Here is a 9,281-nt window from a genome sequence, read left to right on the forward strand (position 1 = left end):
GAATTATATTCTGCTCTATGATGTCAATGCACACTTTTATGTAAATTCTGTTATTTCAGTACCTGCAAATGTAAGTGTACATTTTGTTATTTCAGTACCTGCAGTGTAAGTGTTATTATTATACCACAAGTTCACACATAGTAGACCTTGCTGTCAAAATTCATGTTTCCAAGCTTTGAGATCATCTCTGTAGATTCATAGCATGAACAGACTATTTGCACATATAATTATATATAAACAATCAGCAGAAACTTCCACGTTAATCATCAGAAGCAGTTTAATTGCACTATTAGCACTATTTTGTCCTAATACTGCCAGTTACCAAGATCATTCCTTGTAGGAAGTAATTGATATGTGCTGATACAAGGACGCCCTATATTTAAAAAGTATGCTGGGAGCTATAATAGCACCAGTTACGAAAACATGCAGCTAATATTTATGTGGAGTGTGCAAGCTCCTTGATGATGATATAAGTAGGAGGAGTTCACGGTTTTGGGTGTTTTGTCTACTTGGAACAGGGCATATGTGATTGAGCTTTGTGATTTCAGGTGCCAAAACAGTAGTATAGTGTCATGATCATATTAGGAAGCTGAGTGTTTAAGACAGGCAGAAATACTGGCGCGCATATGCAACGATTTTTCTGATGTGGTGCCCCTTCGTATGCATCCACTGCGCCCATTGACTGAAGTCCGTATCATCAGTTACATAGGTAGCTGCCCACCTATGGAACGGCTAGAACACTTTGCAAAGGTGCTCTATCATTTCAATATTGGTCCTAACCCCACAGGGGGGTATATCAGGATGATTTGATTTCAAGCTCCGGTCACGTCTCTACTCCCGTTTGAACTTCTCTGGTATCTTGTGTGTCTTTCCACTGTGCAAGTCCCCGTCATGTTAGTTACCTTTTAGTACACCATGTTCAGTTACAATAAGAGAATCTTCTCCGGAATGTAATATTGTTTTCTTTCCATCTAAGTTGTATGCCATCTGTAATATAGTTATGAATGCAAACCTTTTCTCTTAAAATGCCTTGTGGGATGATTACAATGCAGTTGTTTCCCTTTAGTTGCCATCTGACGAAAAAAGTGTACACACACAATATTCCAATACTTACATTACCCCCTATTAACGGGTGCGGCGTGCCGCCGCGCAGGGTTTGCTAGTAAATAACTAGCATTACTCGTGTTATGCAGTCGTGTGCGAAGATTTATTTTTCCCATTGCAACTCACGAGCATTTTTGCTAATATTTCTTTACGGATGGAGTACCGAATACAATGTATAAGTCTTGTTGCATAAAATGCAGCCAAGAAGAGACAATGAATCCAATACCTTTTTACATTGTATACAAGGATAGATAGAGTATTCTCTTATTTTCTAATGCAGACCACATCATATTAAACATGTAAAAGTACAATATATGGTCATTATGAATTTTCCATTTTTCGAGTGTCAAAAATGAGTTTTTTTTTGTGAATGACCTACCATATATTTGTTGCAAAATGGGACCAAATCATTTTTTTCTAAAATACTAGGCCATATTAAATGCACAATTGACCAAATGGTTGGGTGTCAAAACATTTGATCCACCACTGGCGAAAAAGACAAATTTCCGCCGATTCAGTAGGAAGGGGGTCAAATTTGAACTGCAGCTGCCTCATAGTTTGCTCTTTATTTTTTCCAAAAATCATTTCTAGATACAGAAGTATCTATTTAATCAGAGAAACACCAAAAGTTTTCCAAGATTCAACCACTAGCTAGGAACGGTCATGCCCGCCGTTTTGACCGCATTTTGAAAAGGGCATAAAAATTAAAAGAAAATCAAAAAATTAGAAAACCTTCGCATTGTGTCATTATATGTGACCACGTTATCAGGAAAAATAATAAACTTGTAATAAGGCAATTCTTTTAAAAAATAGTTTTTTTAGAAATCGACTATCATGTGTGAAGATTCATGGCTTTCAAGCCAAATGGTCAATCTTATGGCCACATTCATGGCATAGTTTGTTCAAATGACCTCATATTGTGCACAAGGGTGCATATTGAAATGGCAAATAATGTTGCCTAAGGAAGTTTTCATTTTCTTTGGACGAAAAATTCATTTTCCATTTTTCGAGTGCCCAAAATGAGTTTTTTTGTGGAGGACCTACGATATATTTGTTGCAAAATGGGACCATATAATTTTTATAATATATTAGGACATATTTAATGTAAAATTGAGAAAATGGTTGGTTGTCAAAAGTTTTTATACACCTCTGGTGAAAAAGACAAATTTCCGCCGATTCAGTAGGAAGCAGGTCAAATTTGAACTGCAGCCGCCTCATAGTTTGCTCTTTATTTTACCCAAAAATCATTTATAGGTACATAAGTATCTATTTAATTAGAAATACATGGTTTTGTGGTGATAGGTTGAGGTTTCGACGGTGGCCGAGGGCCCCAACTCCAGAGTGTGTAAACTCGCATGCCCGCTAAGCGGTCACCGCGTGACCGTGGCGTTGCCACGCGTTCTGGGCGGCCTAGGAATGTCTAGTGGGTTGGACACTCCCGAAGTAGGTGTTAGGAAGAAGAAGGCAATCGAATAATCTCACGAGGAGACTGAACTAAGCTCAAACATGAATTAGCAGCCAAGTTTTTGATTAGTGGTAGGGAAAATGCACATGGCCAATGGGCCCGAGGTTTGGCCGAGGATTATCATCTACTAAGGAAACTTTCTTGGAAAATTTGGAGCTCAAATGGAGGAGCCTAGGTGTCACTTGCTTTGCAAAGTACCACACTAGACACAAATATGAATTTTGAAGCTGGACTCAAATTAATGAATAGATTTATCTGAAATTTGGAGGAGGATAATTTGGACATATGAAGGCACTGTAAAAATTTCATACCATTTGGATAAATAAAAATGGTACTTCCTTCACAGTGCTCTCCATCGAACAGAAAATTAGGAAAAATGTTGAGGGAAATTGGCTAGATTAAATGAGCTAAAATTTGGGGGAGGGGGTTATATGGGTAGGTCATGTCCTGGTAAATTTTCAACAATTATAAATTAACATAAAATATAGTTGCTTCACAAACTGGAAATATTACCAGAAATAAAATTGGATGGTGTGCTCACATGGATTGCTAGATGGGGCTTAATTTTTGTGGAGAGCTATAATTTGGGAATATAGAAGGTGTGGCAAAAATTCAGCTCATTAGGATATTCCTAGCTAGTACTTCCTTCACAACGGTTCTAGTTGAACAAAAACTTTGGAAATTTGCCGAGGAAGATTTACCAGGAAATGGACCTGAATATTGTCATGAGGCAATGATTTTGATATTAAAGAATGCCCATTTTTTGGGTATTTTGGGAATGACAGAAATATAGGCTACTTCACAACCGAGGGCAAAGATTGACACATAGACATGACATATAGGCAAAACTGATGACGTGGCGCCTAGTCATACCAATGCACCACAATTTACAAGGCTATGACCATCTATATTGGTCGTTATTAGCTGGAAATAAGGCAACAGAGCAGCGTTGTTTGCTTTACGACCATTTCGTGTAAGCAAATTACGACCTTTCACTAGTAGAAAAAGGGCCTAATGTGATTAGTCCCGGTTTGTAGCTGAACCGGCACTAATGTGACCATTAGTGCCGGTTCAAACGGCTTGGCGGGCAGCGCTCATTAGTACCGGTTCGTGCCACGATCCGGTATTAAAGAGTCTGTGGCAGGCTGTGGCCCCACCAGCCCCTTTTAGTACCGGTTCATGTCACAAACAGGTACTAAAGTTTCGCCATGCAGCGGTTTTTTAGTCCCACCTCGCTACCCTAAGAGGGTTTTTACCACCTTAAATATGTTACTGCTCAAACTATCACAACCACTTGGTCTTCATTGAACTCTATGTGTAGGATCTGTGGCCGCAATAGGAATCTTCGTAGGTTCTTAAACCGGGGAAGATTCCTATTGACAATTCAGATTCTACACAAAAAGATCATTGATGATCAATGTATTTTTTATGTATATTTTTACATGTTTTTAAAACTCCAGACTTTTTTTGTGTTCAGTATGCACCATGCAAAGCCAGGTCATCAACTTTCAACCTTTTCTGCCTTCATTTTCTATTTTTCATGTATTTACTGATTTGTTTTGAGCTAAATGACCCTGAAATTGAAAAGCACTACAAATGAACTCTGAAAAGATTGAAACTTGGCATGGTATCATCATTTCACCGACATAGCATGTGAAAAAAAGTAGAGAGGGTTACGACAAAAACTGGGTGCACTTCATGTACAAAGTGGACAATCTCTTTAGAAGTATCAGGGTTTCGAACGAAAACTCATCTGTTACAAAGGCACTTCATTTTTTAAATTTATGACAACTCCAGACTTTTTTGTGTTCAGTATGCACCATTCAAAGCCACGTCATCAACTTTCAACCCTTTCTTCCTTTCATTTCCTATTTTTTCATGCATTTACTGATTTGTTTTGAGCTAAATGACCCTGAAATTAAAAAGCACTACAAATGAACTCTGAAAAGTTTGAAACTTGGCATTGTATCATCGTTTCACCCACATAGCATGTGCAAAAAAGTAGAGAGGGTTACGACAAAAACTGGATGCACTTCGTGTACAAACTAGACACTCTCTTTCGAAGTATCAGGGTTTCAGACGAAAACTCATCTGTTACAAAGGCACTTCATTTTTTTAAACTTATTACAACTCCAGATATTTTGTGCGTTCATTATGCACCATTCAAAGCCACGTCGTCAACTTTCAACCCTTTGTGCCTTCATTTGCTATTTTTCATGCATTTACTGATTTGTTTTGAGCTAAATGACCCTGAAATTGAAAAGCACTACAAATGAACTCTGAAAAGTTTGAAACTTGGCATGGTATCATCATTTCACCCACATAGCATGTGCAGAAAAGTAGAGAGGGTTGCGACAAAAACTGGATGCACTTCGTGTACAAATTACACACTCTCTTTCAAAATAATCAGGGTTTCGGACGAAAACTCATCTGTTACAAAGACACTTCATTTTTTTAAACTTAGTACAACTCCAGACATTTTGTGCTTCATTATGCACCATTCACATCCATGTCGTCACTTTCAACCCTTTTTGCCTTCATTTGCTATTTTCATGCATTAAATGATTTGTTTTAAGCTAAATGACCCTGAAATTGTAAAGCACTACAAATAAACTCTGAAAATGTTGAAACTTGGCATGATATCATCATTTCACCTACGTGGCATGTGTAAAAAAGTAGAGAGGGTTACGACAAAAACTAAATGCACTTCGTGTACAAACTGGACACTCTCTAAATACAGCAAAAATATTCACAAAGAAACTTTGTAATTTTTTGTACCTAAAGCAAAAATATTCACAAAGAAACTCTAAATACAGCAAAAAAAACTACTCAGAAATAAATAGAAGAAAATAAATAGAGCAGAAAGGAAACAAAACAACATAAAACAATATTTGGGCGTTGCCCAGTGGGCCTGCTTGGCCTTGGGCATGGATATGCATGCCCATATGGCCCAGCAGGCTCACTGGGCATTGCGCCAAAGTTAGGCCTAGAAGATTTCTTTAGAGAGGAGCTCGAAGGAGAAGCCGTGGCTGGGTTTATAAACCAGTGCGGCTGCCCTTCGCCCGGCGAGGTGGGACTAACTTTGTGCACCGCGGCATGAAAGCGCACCCACTTTAGTACCGGTCCGTGGCTCCAACCAGTACTAAAGGAGGTGTCTTTAGTACCGGGTTGAGCCACGACCCGGTACTAAAGGGGGTCGCTTCCCACCGCTTGGCCTGGCCAAATTTGACCTTTAGTACCGGTTGGTGGCTCCAACCGGTATTAAAGGTCCGTTCTATATATACACCACTTACGAAAATTTCAGTTAGTTTCTGTTCTGCTTCATCGCGCCCGTCGTCGTCGTCGCCGCCCCGTCGCGCGCGCCAGCCCATCGTCATCGCCGTCGCCGTCCCCTTCCCCGTCGCTGCCCTCGTCACGCGCGCCCGTCCCCGCCCTCGTCGCCGCACACGCCCGTCCCCGCCCTCGTCGCTAGCGGCCCCCGCGCGCCCGTCCCCGGCCGGCCGTAATGTCGCCGCCCCGGCCCGTCCCCCGACGCCTCGCATCGCCGGCCGTGTAAGATCAACCGCCCCGGTCCCCTGCCGCGCGCCGCCGGTGGCCTCTCACACATACACACACACATGTACACACACACACAGACACACACACACACACAAACAGAGACATATTTTTCTTAATGATTTTTCTGTTTCCTATTTTTTAGTTTTTTATACTTTTAGTTTATATAAATGTTAGATTAATGTCAATTGTTAGATAATTATATATATATATATATATATGAATGTTAAATATTAATGTCAAATGTTAGATCAATTAGATAGAAATATATGTTAGATATTAATGTTAAATGTTAGATAAATTAGATGAATTAGCTAAATATTATTGTTAGATGAGTTTGTTTTGTATAATTTTAGTTATAGATGAATTAGATATATTAATGTCAAATGTTAGATGAATTAGATATATTAAATTTAGGTATATGAGATTTGATCATCTAATTAAAATTTTACTATATATGGCACTAGCTAATTTATTTTTAATAAGAAAATTAATAGAACTAATTTATTTTTGGTAAGTGCTTAGTTGAATTAGTTGAATTGAACTAGTTGAATTAATAGAACTAGGTAGTTGAATTAATAGAACTAGCTAGCTAGTAAGTGTTTACCAATGTTTCAACTATGAACATAGGAAATGTCACCTGACGACGGAAACGATTTCGTTATGTGCGAATACTGCGAAGACGAGCGCGGCCTGTGCAACAAAAAGTTCCTTGTTGATGATAGGCGCTTCAGCATCAAGCTGGATGAGACCTTCGAAGTGGATACAGTACGTTATAATGACAAGTCTTTTTTCGTAATTAAGTATGACTTATACTTCATTTGCTTCAACTTATAATTTTAAAATGTCACTATTCTACTAGCGTATCCCCTGCCATGCAAGAATTTTTGTCTTGGATAAGATAGGTTTCAGTCCTAAAAAAACTATGGAGGTAAAGAGAGTTTACTTGAAGACCGAGCATGGTTATACCTTCGACATCAAATTATACAATGCATACACCTACACCCATTTTGAATGCAAAACTTGGCAAGCACTATGCAAGGCTTATGCATTTGAGCTTGATATGGTTATCACCTTTGATATTTGTCCGGAAGATGATATTGAAGGTCATAGAGACATTTGGGTCGATGTGCAGACACCTCCAGTTCTACCATTATGTGAGTTTCTCAACCATATGCATGTCTTTGGTATTGTTTTATTCAAAAATAGTTGACAATTAATTTCTATTTGCAGCTCATTTCCATTCAAGCAAACATGGCCGGCGCTTGGTAGACAGGACCGTCCACTGTCCCGGTGCTGAACTAAACTGCGAGGAGATAAGCCATTATGTTTCATGGCTTGAGGATCTTGATGTTGTCAAGAGAAATTATTTTCCTGAATTTGAAAATCTTAGTACTCAAAATGTGCGACCAATAGTGTTCGTATTGAACTACGGTCACATCTGTTTAGGCAGGATGGTAAGATTTTTACTATTTTTCCTCAGTGCATCTTTTGCATACATTATTTTTAAGCTAAACTTCATTACTAAGTATGTTACTATACGATGTTCTTCAACAGGGACTCCCGATGATAGTTGTGCCTCAGTGGATCGAGACTAAAGGTCGCATGTCAATGGTTAGCTTACGACCAAGACATCCTACAGCGCACATGAGTGCATTCATGATTTCTAAAACCAAGGAATGCTTAATAGTGAAAGACTGCACCAAAATTGTGAATGATCGCAGCAAACAGAAGTGCAATCCACGATTAGGAGACATGTTCATCCGCATGCTCCAATATGATGAATCAGGATTTCTACACATGTTCTATGCTATTTTACCTAAGAGAGAGCAGCAAGAGTGATTAGCTAGTTCATGCTCTTAATTAGTACGTGTCCTCTCATGTCTTCGTCCTGAACTTAATCTCAAAGTGATTTGTGCTTTTGTGGTCTTATGAGCGCTTACAATCTCATGACCATGTTGAACTCGATGGTATCTTAGGACGATCCATGCATATATATCCACTAATCCGCGGTACTTTCACCTAGTGATTTAACAAATCATTTTAATGTAAAAACAATCTCTAAATTAAATGGAAAACACAAAATTAAATGAAAAATAAAAAATAAAACCAAAACACCCCCAACCTTTAGTACTAGTTTGTGTTATGAACTGGTACTAAATGTCTCCCCACCCACGGCCCTGGCTCATGCCATGTGGTGGCCCTTTAGTGGTGATTCGTGCAGAACCGATACTAAAGGGGGGAACCTTTAGTCCCCACCCTTTAGTGCCGGTTAACGAACCGACACTAAAGGCCCTTACGAATCGATGATACTGCCCTGTTTTGCAACTAGTGTTTGTGACCCAAATGTCGTTATGGTTTAGGGTTTGGATCCCCCGAACAGCTTTTGACCAATTGGTCTTAAATGGTCATAGATTTATGACCATATTCTTCCAGGTTCACTGACAGAAGGTCACAAAGTGACATATTTCTTGTAGTGCCTCCACTAGCCTCGGCTATGAGCGAGTGCTCTATGCCTGCTGTGACTTGCCCTTTGGAGCATGTATCACTGTATCTTGTAATAAGCAATGGTGTGAACGATCCTTTGTCCCCTGCCATGCACCTGACTCCTGATAGTAGTAATACACAGGTAAGCAATGGATCTGATGGTTGTGTTTCTTCCTCCATTGATGAAAACTGATCACGCCAACGCCATGGTTGCTTTTCTTAGCTTGGTGGTGCTTTGCTTTTGTTAAACCATAACTGCAATGAGGAAGGACAGCGTGATATGGAAATACATCCTCCCCCGATCAATTTGGATAGTTTCGGTACACCAAAAAAAAGAGCTACGGACGCCCTGTTTGTGTGAGTGTCATTATCACCACAACTTAGTTCAAATTCTGCTTGTAATTACTAACTTGTATGACTAATGGGTTTTGTAATTCTTAGATTTCATCATATATATATATATATATATATATATATATATATATATATATATATACACATGATGTCCTGCAAGTGCATATGACTGTTGTAGTACTTTCATGATAAGTAAAGTGTCGAACCCATAGGTAGGTACCACAAACCCCACAACTACGCTGTCCCTTAACGCAGTAACGTAAGCGCCCAAACCGGAGTATGGAAATAGTATACTCTAGAAGTTGGGAGAGAATTC

This window comes from Triticum dicoccoides, chromosome 3A (genome assembly GCF_002162155.2).
Source record: "Triticum dicoccoides isolate Atlit2015 ecotype Zavitan chromosome 3A, WEW_v2.0, whole genome shotgun sequence".
In the NCBI taxonomy this organism is placed as follows: domain Eukaryota; kingdom Viridiplantae; phylum Streptophyta; class Magnoliopsida; order Poales; family Poaceae; genus Triticum; species Triticum dicoccoides.